General features: G+C 38.9%; 1 protein-coding gene across 4 annotated transcripts in view; it reads right to left on the bottom strand.

The window, feature by feature from the left end:
* Nucleotides 1–13,165, bottom strand: part of CAB39L (calcium binding protein 39 like) — a 127,952-nt gene that overhangs the window by 54,584 nt on the left and 60,203 nt on the right. The gene's annotated exons all lie outside the window — the stretch shown is intronic.

The raw sequence follows: 13,165 nt of genomic DNA, 5'->3' as shown, positions 1-13,165 counted from the left end.
CAAAAAAAAAAAAAAAAAAAAAAAAAAAAAAAAAAAAAAGACATAGAGTGGTTGAATGGATGAAAACAACAAGACCCAGATGATCTGTTGCCTATAAGAAATACACCTCACCTATGAAGATACACATGAACTGAAAATAAAGACATGGAAAAAGATATTCCATGCTAATGAAAACAAACAAACAAAACCGAGGAGGAGTAGCTATACTTACATCAGACAAAACAGATTTCAAGACAAAAACTGTAAGAAGAGACAAAGAAAGTCATTATATAATAACAAAGGGGTCAGTTCAGCAAGAGGATATAACAATTGTAAATATATATGCACCAAACACTGGAGCATCCAGATATGTAAAACAAATATTATTAGAACTAAAGTGAGAGATACATCCCAATATAACAGTAGCAGATCTTAGATCTGGGACATGATAACTTTTAACACTGTTATTCAACATAATATTGGAAGTCTTAGCTAGAGCAATCAAACAAGAGAATGAAATGAAGAGCAAATATTATTAGAGCTAAAGTGAGAGACAGATCCCAATATAACAGTAGCAGATGTTAGATCTGGAACATGACAACTTTTACCACCATTATTCAACATAATATTGGAAGTCTTAGCCAGAGCAATCAAACAAGAGAATGAAATGAAGGGCATCCAAATTGGAAGAGAAAAGTCAAATTATCCTTGTTTGCAGATGATATGACCTTATATTTGGAAAAAACTAAAGACTCCACAAAAAAACTATTAGAATTGATGAGCAAATTCAATAAAGTTGCAGGATACAAAAATCAACATACAAAAATCAGTAGCATTTCTATGTGCTAACAGTGAACAAGCTGAAAAAGAAATCAAAAAAGAAATCCCATTTATAATAGCAACAAATAAATAAATACCTAGAAATTAACTTAACCAAAGAAGTAAAAAATCTCCATAACGAAAAGTATAAAAAAACTGATGAAAGAAATTAAAGAGGACATGCAAAGAAGGAAAGATATTCATGTCCATGGATTGAAAGAAACAATATTGTTAAAATGTTCATACTACCCAACATAATCTACAGATTCAGTGCAATCCCTGTCAAAGTACCAATGACATTCTTCATCGAAATAGAAAAAACCATCCAAAATTTACATGGAGCCCCAAAAAACCCAGAATAGCCAAGACCATCCTGAGCACAAAGAACAAAACTGAAGAAATCACATGACTTGACTTTGAATTATACTACAGAGTTACATAGTAACCAAAACAGCATGGTACTGGCATAAAAACAGACACACAGACCAATGGAACAGAACAAAGAACCCAGAAATAAATTTACGCACCTACAGTGAACTCATTTTTTACAAAGATGCCGAGAACATACATTGAGGGGAAAAGACAGTCTTCAACAAATCGTGCAGAGAAAACTGAATATCCATATGCAGAAGAATGAAATTAGACCCCTACCTCTTGTCACATACAAAAATCAAATCAAAATGGATTAAAGACTTTTATCTAAGATCTATGAAACTATGAAGCTACTAAAAGAAAATATTGGGGAAACTCTCCACGACCTTGGTCTGGGCAAAAACTTCTTGAGCAAAACCCCACAAGCACAGGTAATCAAAGCAAAAATGGACAAATGGGACCACATCAAATTTAAAAGCTTCTGCACAGTGAAGGATACAATCAACAAAGTGAAAAAACACCTCCAGAACATAGGCCTTCTATGAAAAGGTGGTCAACATCACTGATTATCAGAGAAATGCAAATCAAAACTACAATGAAGATATCATCTCACCACAGTTAAAATGCCTTTTATCTAAATGTCAGGTAACAACTATTGCTGGTGAGGATGTGGGGAAAAGGAAAACTTCATATGCTGTTGGTAGGAATGTAAATTAGTACAACTGCTATGGAGAACAATTTGGAGGTTCCTCAAAAAACTACAAATAAAGGCCGGGTGTGGTGGCGCAAGCCTGTAATCCCAGCACTTTGGGAGGCCGAGGCAGGCGGATCACGAGGTCAGGAAATCAAGACCATCCTGGTTAACACGGTGAAATGCCATCTCTACTAAAAATACAAAACAATTAGCAGGGCCTAGTGGCAGGCACCTGTAGTCCCAGCTACTCGGGAGGCTGAGGCAGGAGAATGGCGTGAACCCGGGAGGAGGAGCTTACAGTGAGCCAAGATCATGCCACTGCACTCCAACCTGGGCGACAGAGCAAGATTCTACCTCAAAGAAAAAAAAAAAACTACAAAGAGAGCTACCATATGATTTAGCAATCCTACTCTTAGGTATATGCCCAAAAGAAAGGAAATCAGTATATCAAAGAGATATTTACACTCCCATATTTGTTAATAGTATTGTTCACAATAGCCAAGATTTGGAAACAACCTAAGTGTCCAAAAACAGATGATAAAATGAGGATAAAGAAAATGTGGTACCTATATACAATAAAGTAGCATTCAGCCATAAAAAGGAATGAAATTCTATCATTGCAACAACATGGATGGAACTGGAGGTCATTATGTTAAGTGAAATAAACCAGGCACAGAAAGACAAACATCAGATGTTCTCAGTTATTTGCAGGATCTAAAAATTAAAACAAATGAACTCATGAAAATCAAGAAGAGAAGCATGGTTACCAGAGGCTAGGAAGGTAGTAGAGGAGTACGTGTATGGGGGATGGGGATGGTTAAGGGGTACAAAAAACAATAGAAGCAATGAATAAGATCTAGTAACAACACCAAGGATAAATGCTTGAGAGGATGGATACCCAAACTTCCATGGTGTGGTTATTACACATTATATGCCTGTACTAAAATATCTCATATACACTGTCTACTATGTACCCACAAAAATTAAAAAGAGAAAAAGGAAATAAATAAAAACCCATGCTCTCACGAGGTCAGGAGTTCGAGACCAGCATGGCTAAGATGGTGAAATCCCATCTCTACTAAAAATACAAAAATTAGGGCATGCACCTGTAATCCCAGCTACTTGGGAGGCTGAGGCAGGGGAATCGCTTGAACCCAGGAGGCAGAGGCTGCTGCATTCGAGCCTGGGCAACAAGAGGGAAACTCTGTCTAAAAAAAAAAAACAACCCATGCTCTCCAAATGTCCTCTCTCCGAAACCCAACCCCCAAACCAAAGCCCAAAAAACTTAATGGTATAAAAAACAAGCAATCTGCCAGGCATGGTGGCTCACCCATGTAATCCCAGTGCTTTGGGAGGCTAAGGCAGACAGATCACCTGAGATCAGGAGTTTGAGACCAGGCTGACCAACATGGTGAAACCCTGTCTCTACTAAAAATACAAAAATTAGCCGGGTGTGGTGGTGCATGCCTGTAATCCCAGCTACTCGGGAGGCTGAGGCACAAGAATTGCTTGAGCCCTGGAGGCAGAAGCTGCAGTGAACTGAGATTGTGCCACTGAATTCCAGCCTGGGCAACAGACCAAGATCCTGCCTCAAACAAACAAACAATCTAACTAGAAAACGGACAAAAGGCTGGGTGGGGTGGCTCGTGCCTATAATCCCAGGCATGAAATTACTTTGGAAAGCTCAAGCAGGCGGATTGCTTGAGCCAGAAGTTTGCGAGTAGCCTGGGCAGCATAGCAAAACCCCATCTCTACTTAAAAAATAAAATAAAAATAAACAAAAAAGAGAAAATGGGTAAAAGACATGAAGAGACATTTTACCAAAGAGGAAATACAGATGGCAACAAGCACATAAAAGATGTTCAACATTGTTAGCCATTAGGGAAATGAAAATCAAAACCACAATGAACTATTACTACATGCCTATCAAAATGGCTACAGTAAAAAACAGCAACAACATCAAATGCTGGCAAGAATGAAGAGAAACTGTACTCATAGATTGTGGTGGAAATGTAAAACAGTATAGCCAATCTGGAAAACACTTTAGCAGTTCCTGAAACAGCTAAACATGCAGCTAACCATAACAGCAATTGTGCTCTTTGCATCTATCACAGAGAAATGAAAACTTATGTTCACACAAAAACCAATTAGGAAGTGTATCTTCAATTGAAAAGGATACTTCAAAATCAGTTGCTCTCATAATTTAAAAACACGAAAAAATGTTCATAGGCCGGGCATGGTGGCTCATGCCTGTAATTCTAGCACTTTGAGAGGCCAAGGCTAGAGGATCAGTTGAACCCCAGGAGTTTGAGATCAGTCTTGGCAACATGGTGAAAACCCATCTCTACAAAAAAAAATACAAAAATTAGCTGGTGTAGTGGCACACGCCTACAGTCCCAGCTATTTGGGAGGCTGAGGTGGGAGGATCACTTGAGCCTGGGAGGTGTAGGTGGGAGGTGTAGGTTGCAGTGAGCTGAGATCATGCCACTGATGGTTAAAGACTATACTGATGTTAAAGACTATATTTGCTGTATAAAAAAAGATAGAGCTGTAAGCATAAATTGGTTTTAAAATGAAAGAAATCATGTTTTGTTCAACTTTCTAGACCCTACAGTGTAATATTGCAGAATAAATATCAACCCTCTTTGAAATGTCATAGGAACATGTTTTTCATACTTCCCAGTGAAATGCCACAAGAACATTCCATACAGCATTCCAGTGAACAGTAGAAATGAAGCTCCACAGAACTCTATCCAACTTTTACACAGAGGAAAACATTCTTCTAGTTCATTAGCAAATGGGTGCAAAGGCAAAGGAAGCCCCCTGTGGATAACGAAAGCAAGTTCTGCTACCAGGGACCCATTCCCAAAACAGAGGAAAGGATTAGAATAGAAAGGATTACAGAACACTGAAACAGGTACAAACTGGTGAATAATGATCTCTACATTACACGTTAATCTTTGTAGCTATCAATTTGTTATGCCAAATCTAACTGGAGTGAAACCTTAACTATTTCAAAACCAGTTTTTTGCAACCCGCAGGTTGCCAGATCGCAAGTCCTGGACTCAGGAGTGGCCAGAAAAAAAGAAAAAACTCTCAAAATAACTTTGATAATAAAGAAGCAACATCCAGAAATGACCCCAAATGCCAAAAATTAGCTGGCAATTCTCAGGTTACATATAATGTAACCAATAAGATCCCAAACCTGAAGAAGCAGCCCTTGTGTTTTTTGGCAAATTCAAAAAAGTCAGCTTTAACATGAAATGCTCCACAATTATTTGCTGAATGAATGATATATATGGAAGTATTAACTAAAATCAAATAAGAAAAGAGAAAAGGAGGGAAGAAATAGGTGGTGAACAGCAGTCACAGCAACCAGAATAATTGCTGAAAAAGAGCATCCCTCACGGATAGCATAGATCAGAAAAGGGAAACGAGAAAAGAAGGCAGAGACTAGAAAACACCCACTTTAAAACACAAGCCATTGTCTTTTATGTAGAATATATATAAAGAATTCTCAAAATTCAGCAACAAAATTAAAAGGGGGCAAAAGATCTGAATAGATACTTCATAAAAGAAGAGATATAGTGGCAAAAATGTACATGAAAAGATGCTCAACATCATTAGTCATTAGGGAAATCCAAATTAAATCACAATGAGATATCACAAACCCTTATTAGAATGGCTAAAATAAAACAACAAAACAAAACAAAAAGTTGACATTCCCCAACAGCCCTACTCCTAGGTATTTATCTAAGTGAAATGAAAACCTGTGTTCACACTAAATACTATACATAAATGGTTATGGCAGCTTTATTTGTAATTGCTAGAAACTGGAAATATGTAAAATATCCTACAAGTGGGGAATCGATAAATGAACTGTGGTCCATCCATGCAATGGACTACTACTCAGCAATAAAAAGCCACAGACTCTGGGCCGGGCGCGGTGGCTCAAGCCTGTAATCCCAGCACTTTGGGAGGCTGAGACGGGCGGATCACGAGGTCAGGAGATGGAGACCATCCTGGCTAACACGGTGAAACCCCGTCTCTACTAAAAAAAATACAAAAAAAACTAGCCGGGCGAGGTGGTGGGCGCCTGTAGTCCCAGCTACTCCGGAGGCTGAGGCAGGAGAATAGCGTGAACCCGGGAGGCGGAGCTTGCAGTGAGCTGAGATCCAGCCACTGCACTCCAGCCTGGGCGACAGAGCGAGACTCCGTCTCAAAAAAGAAAAAAAAAAAAAAAAAAAAAGCCACAGACTCCTAATACATAGCAACGACATGGATGAATCTCAAATGCATTATGCGGACAGAAGCCAGGCTGAAAAGGCTACATACATATGATTCTGTTTACCCAATCTTTTTGCAATGGTGAAAATATAAGGACTGAAAATTGATCAATGGTTGCCAGAGGCTGGGGACAGGAAAAGGAGCCGATTACAAAGAGGCATAGGAAATTTTTTTTTTTTTTTTTTTTGAGATGAGGTCTTGCTCGGTCGCCTGGGCTGAAGTGGCACAATCTCAGCTCACTGTAACCTCCACCTGCCAGGTTCAAGCAATTCTCTTGCTTCAACCTCCCAAGTAGCTGGGACTACAGGTGTACACCACCACACCTGGTTAATTTTTGTATTTTTAGTAGAGACAGGGTTTCACCATGTTGGCCAGGATGGTCTCGATCTCCTGAGCTCGTGATCTGCCCACCTTGGCCTCCCAAAGTGCTGGGATTACAGGCATGAGCCACTGTGCCCTGCCGGCATAGGAAAATTTTTTAGGGTGATGGAACCGTTCTTCATTACAGAACTGTGCACTAAAAAGGGTGAATGTTACTATTTATAAATTGTATCATAATTTTAAAAAATGAAACTTATAGCCACTGAAGTCATGGACTTCTCTATTCTTGCTGGTGTGTTGCGGGGGAGTTGAGGTGGGTGGGAGCAAATGGTTGTGCTGAATTTCAGTAGCAGAAGTAGAGAGGCAGAACAGTCTGCAGGGTGAGGGGTGGCCACTGAACAGATTAATGAGGGATCTTGCTGGGGACTAAAATTCAAATTGAACTAATTTATACATATTGGGAAAGATACAGGGAATGAAAGTACAAGCTAGCTCAAAGTTGCTCTCAAAAAAAATTTAAATATAATTAAATTTACATATTACATGAAATCCATCTGTCGGAATTTATATGGGAGATTATCTACCCCCCTGCCCCAATATCTTTGCCATTCTATTTTCTCTGCAGGCTGGCTTCTTCTGTTTCTTTAGTCCACATAGTGAAAAATATGGCCACTGATGGAAAAACTGCATTCACTATCTTTAGCATCTGGCTAGATACTGGGGTTCTGTCTCAGTTCTAGTTCCAGAATTCCTGTAGAAAGCCTCTGGCCCTCTTTTGGTCAGATATCCACTTGCAGGTCATTCAGCTGTGTGTTGTCCAGGGTGTCATGTCACCCAAAATGGTTGTTCCCATGGTAACCATGTGAGTGGAGAAGGAGGGAGTATTCTCCAGAAAGGACAGGGAGCAGGCAGACACAACACGTTATACACAGCACAAGCAGCCTTCATCTTCATGCAGATTACATTCCTTAAAATGTCTGGTACGATCAAACTAATGGTCACTGACTTAATTTTATTACAAATAATTAACAGGTTTCACATCTAATTAAGAGCCTGATGCCAAATGCCATTTTTAATCACCCATAAATTACACTTCTCTTTAGGATAAAGGCCTTCTAAAGCTTATATTCATTAATTTTAGGAGGGCAATAGGGCAATGATAACATAAAATTCCATTTTCTATGACATAGTATTTCCCTACCTGAGATTGTAAATTCTTTAATTTGTCCAGTGATGAGCACGAAATATATAAACCATCAAATAGAATCAAGACCAATTAAATAAAATCAATGGCTGACATGCATAGTAAGCATTTCAAATTGTTAAATGTATGAAGTACAGTCAAAGCTGGCATTTTAAGGCTTTACAATTTCTGTTATATTTTTACAGTAATAAAACCAAAGGTAAAGAACCACTTTTTTTTTTCCTTTGTCTTTTTTTTTTTTTTTTTGAGAGGGAGTTTCATTCTTGTTGCCCAGGCTGGAGTACAATGGTGCGATCTTGGCTCACTGCAACCTCCACCTCCCAGGTTCAAGCGATTCTCCTGCCTCAGCCTCCTGAGTAGCTGGGATTACAGGTGCATGCCACCATGGCCAGAGCTAATTTTTATATTTTTAGTACAGATGGGGTTTTGCCACATTGGCCAGGCTGGTCTTGAACCCCTGATCTCAGGTCTTCCGAAATGCTGGGATTACAGATGGGAGCCACCACGCCTGGCCAAGGACCACTTTAATCAGGTCCAGGGAATAGAAAAAGATTGTTAGAGGATAAACATTTACAAAATGTAGGACTACAAAATGGCTTAATGAAAAGCAGAAAAGTTGATCCTGGAGTGTTTGTTTTGCTTTTTTTTTTTTTTTTTGAGACAGGGTCTCATTCTATTACCCAGGCTGGAGTGCAGTGGCACAATCTTGGCTCACTGTAGCCTAACCACCATGATTCTTCCACCTTAGCCTCCTGAGTAGCTGGGACCACAGGCACGCATGGCCTGCTTTTTTTTTTTTTTTTTTTAATTTTTTGTTGAGACAGGGTTTTGCCATGTTGCCCAGGGGGGTCTCAAACTCTTGGGCTTAAGCAATCCTCCCACCTCAGCCTCCCAAAGTGCTGGGATTACAGGCGTGAGCCACTGCACTGGGCCTGTTTTGCTAATTTTTTTTTTTTTTAATGTGGCGAGAAATAATCATTAGGGATTAAGTTACCACAGAAGACAATTTTCTGCTTCTTTGAGCTGCTTATTCAGCCTGAACAGTTCACTTTGCATCCACCCTAGTTTTGCAAGGCACACCTGCCTTTAAAATGAATGCATCAGACCTTATAGGCAATACATTTTCCCTCCTTTGATCTCTTATCACGTTGTGTTTCAAAACATCAAAGAGTATAAAGCTGTGTTTTGAATAGTAGCCAAACCTCAAAAAACACAGCTGAGTTTGATCCTGAGCCCATAAAAATCAGAAGCCTTGCAAACTCAGTCACAAATCATTTTTTGAACCTCATAATAGTATGCTGAAATGGTTCTTGTCTGTCTGCAATTTTAAGGCTTAAAGGATTAGATAAAAATTTATAGCTACGCAATGAGATTTTTATTTAACCTGAAGGCCGACCTCCTAACTAGCCATTATTCACATGATGATAGCAGGATCCTCCAGTATTGTCCCTACCCCAATGGGCCACTTTCCTCTAGATTCCTGACAGAGAAGTGGGTTTGTCAAATATTCCTGAGTCAGTCCCTGCCACCCAGTCTAAGTCAGTGCTGCCAGCCACCATCACTGCTGTCAGCTCAGGGTTCCAAATCCCTGCTCCTAGCACCCTCCAACACCCATTCATTACCTTGTTTCCAGCAACTGTTTATTTTTTCAACACTCAGTTTACTCCAAGTGTAGAAAACCATCCCTTCTTCACTCGACAGGTGTTGTTGTTGTTGTTGTTTTGTTTTGTTTTGTTTTTGTTTTGAGATGGAGTCTCGCTCTGTCACCCAGGTTGGAGTTCAGTGGTGCGATCTTGGCTCACTGCAAGCTCCGCCTCCCGAGTTCATGCCATTCTCCTGCCTCAGCCTCCTGAGTAGCTGGGACTACAGGGGCCCGCCACCACGCCTGGCTAATTTTTATATTTTTAATAGAGATGAAGTTTCACCGTGTTAGCCAGGATGGTCTCGATTTCCTGACCTCGTGATCCACCCGCCTTGGCCTCCCAAAGTGCTGGGATTACAGTCATGAGCCATCGCGCCTGGCCTCAACATGTATGATTAGTACAGAGTTCCTTTACAAAGGTTTAAGGTGAACAAAGGATAATTACAGCACAGTGCAGAAACACCTTCAAGTTGAAGTCTACAGATCACTTTTATGAAAGGTTCCTCAGTCTTCCTGATCATCTTTCTCCATGAACACCTTCCTTTTGTCATGGTTCTGGATCCCTCTCTCTCACTGCCTCCAAACCTTTCTCCTATCTTTCTGCTATTTCCTACTCCTATCAACCTTAGCCAAAGAGGGCATTTCTCAAATTTCTGTTACTTTTCTCTGCCAAGGAAATCTAAGCTTTTTTCTTTCAGTCTTTTCCTTCCAGACATTGCCTAGAGACTTCAGCCTTTCAAACTAACAAAAAAGCCAATCATGGTATCTTCCAAACAAAAATTCACTTTTTTTCTCTGTAAGGAATGTGTCATTCTCCTAGGTTATCTGGCAAAAGCTGTAGTCCATCCTTAAAATAATAATTATTTTTCCTTTCTGTTGTCAAAACATAACAGAAATTTTACAGTCAAACGACTGTTGTTCTCTCCAAAGAAGCACCAGGAGAGGCTATTCACTTACTGAAATCATATCATCATCACTCCAAAGAGTTTGAATTATCTTCTAAACAATTTACTAATTCCTCCAGAAAAATGGCTCCCTGGTATGTCCCGACACCTTCTTTTGGTCCAATTCTTTTACCTCGGCTTTGATCTCTCACTCTCATTACTACATTCATTCAATCAATTCACATACTAACATGCCACTAGGTATGGCAAACACAGTCCTAGTACTCAAGGTAACATAGAAGTGGCTGTCCCAGTGCAAGCCATAAACCAAGAGACATGGGAGTGGCGGGTTCTGTGTCATTGGAGTAAGTTTGAAGTCAGATGGAATTTTATCAAGCTGTCACTAGCTTATATAGATACTTTAGGCTTGAGAAGGAGAGTTGCCACCTGCAGGCTGATCATCCATGCCTCCAGTTCATAGAGATAACATAGTAGGTTTCTACAAGTAGGCTAATAATGGCAGGAAGGAAGCGCCTCCTTCCTGAAAATACTGTATGTAGTTGAAATGCTTACAATTGAACTGTACTAAACTTTCACTCCTTTTCATTCATTCATTTATTCATTCAACCAAGAAGTATATATTTTTCTATGGGCTAGAGAAGGAGGATGGCTGCATCTATGGAGTATCACATTCACTTATAATTATGTTCTAGGTATGTGTCACGTCAATTGAATAAACAAAGTTAAGAATTGCCTGCTATCTTATTATCACAATAACAAATCTTCATAATAGTTTTGAATCATCAGTTTTAAAACTTATATTATTCTGGAGGGAAGGCAAGTATATAATACATTTTATTTTAAAAATTAAAGTAATCCACAAGAGTAATCAATTTAACTCCTAATCTTCAGCTATATGGAAAATTCAGATGTTCAGAAAGATACTTCTTTTCTCCAAGGATTCCAGAGAATAAAAGTTTACTTGACAATAATGTACAAGTCTATTTTAGGGAACTAAATGTCTTACTTACAAAATAATTTTTAAATGAACTTCTTCTCAAAAATTTTAATTTATATTTGTTATGCCACATAAAAGAAGAGGAACTTACATAACTGTTTCTTACGTTCCACTTTTTTTATCCGAGCCAATGCCAAAGAAAGTTGTAAGACACCCAAAGTTTTTCTTTGGTATACTCCTCCCTAACTCCCCAGTTCTTGGAGAGCACTTTGAACCTGAGGTTCTGTGGCTGCTCAAGGCTCCTCCAGGTCACTGAACCTGACGACCTCTCATCCCTGACTCATTCTTCAAAACATAACCATCCTTAGTCGTATTCCTTCCAGCACTCCACTGCAAATTGGGTTAATCTCATAAACTAACTCAAGCGTACTTATGAATTAATGATGACAGTAGCTTAATATGCTGCTGTTCTCAGAGAAATGAGCAAAACAACAGTAAATTTATAAAACTATAATACTATAAGAATAGGGAATCGTTTTCCTATTTATAGTCACTGACCAACTAAATCTAAAAAAACATTAAGGGTTATAACAAAAACAAAAATCAAGGGTTATAACAAAAACAAACCAGCTTACATTTAACTTCAGTTCTTGAGTTTGAGAAAAAGAAGAAATGAAAGAATACAACTACTTGACATTTGTATACAGTTTGCATTCGTATTTGGTGTCCCTATATAACACAACATATATATGTATATATTTTTATTTAGTTTAATATTTAAAACAACACTGTAAGTTCATATTATTCCTATTTTATAGATGAGAAAGCTTAAGCTCAAAGAGGTTAAGTTACTGACCATGAAATAGCAGAGCTGGGACTCTAAGCAATTCTCATTCCGAGTCAAGTGTTTTTTTCACTATGCCACAGCTTCTACAAGTGTTCATAATACCTTTAATTTTAAATTAAATAAAAGAAACAGAAAAGTATATACATACAGTAAGACTATAATTTCACATATAGCTGGTTTTCAAAGGAAATGGGACCTAAGATGGAGAGGGAGAGTTAGCAAGCCAAGCAAGAGGAAAAAGCAAAAGATTATGGGTCAGAAAATGTCAAAGGCAGAGATTGAATAAGGAAGGGAAAGAAAGAAAAAGACAGGTATAACTGAAAGGATGAGCTGAAGTCCAGGCCCTTCCGAGTCCCCACTTGGTCTTGCTTCTAGCCACAACCGGACTGCATGCCTCCTGGCTCTGCACTCCTCCTCTGCTTCAGCTGCTAAAAATCTTCCCTGGTCTAACTTATGCAGAGAGCTGTGGGCTACTATTTCCACAGATCCCCAGAGCCCTGACCTGATCTTGTTCTAATCACGGTAATCACTGTCATTAGTTTTCCTTCCACTTATTCAGTGAACAAAACGAAAAGCAATTCACCTTGCATATCTCCTCTATCTCTGAGAATGAATGGAGACCCAAGTACCTACCCAATAGGAACAAAATTGGTATTATGGTAGAAACAAAGCAACAAAGCCAAACCAGGACTTCTGTCACCTCAACAGTCAATGCCCAAACTTGCCTATGTATCCATTTCTCACTGAAAATCACAATCTCTGAGTTACACAATAGATAATAAAATGACTACACATATTCACCACTTACATTTCTAAGCTTTTGTTTTACTTAGTCAATGTATTATTTAGGTAAATGAAGTATAATTGCTTTCAAAAGGAGATAAACATATTACTAGCAATTAACACATTTCTTAAATCATTAGTATAATATGTTCATTAAAAGAACTATCTGAATTTGAAGCTCTGAAGTAAGTGAGTGACTTTGGGCAAATTATTTAATATCTTTGAACTTTAGGTTCTTTATAACATGGGGCTAATAATACAATATTAAACGCAAAGGTAGTTTTAAGAATTCAGGCCGGGCGCGGTGGCTCACGCCTGTAATCCCAGCACTTTGGGAGGCCGAGGCGGGCGAATCACCAGGTCAGGATATCGAGA

Source organism: Piliocolobus tephrosceles, chromosome X (genome assembly GCF_002776525.5).
Source record: "Piliocolobus tephrosceles isolate RC106 chromosome X, ASM277652v3, whole genome shotgun sequence".
Taxonomy (NCBI): Eukaryota; Metazoa; Chordata; class Mammalia; order Primates; family Cercopithecidae; genus Piliocolobus; species Piliocolobus tephrosceles.
This window is presented reverse-complemented; position numbering and strand designations above follow the sequence as displayed.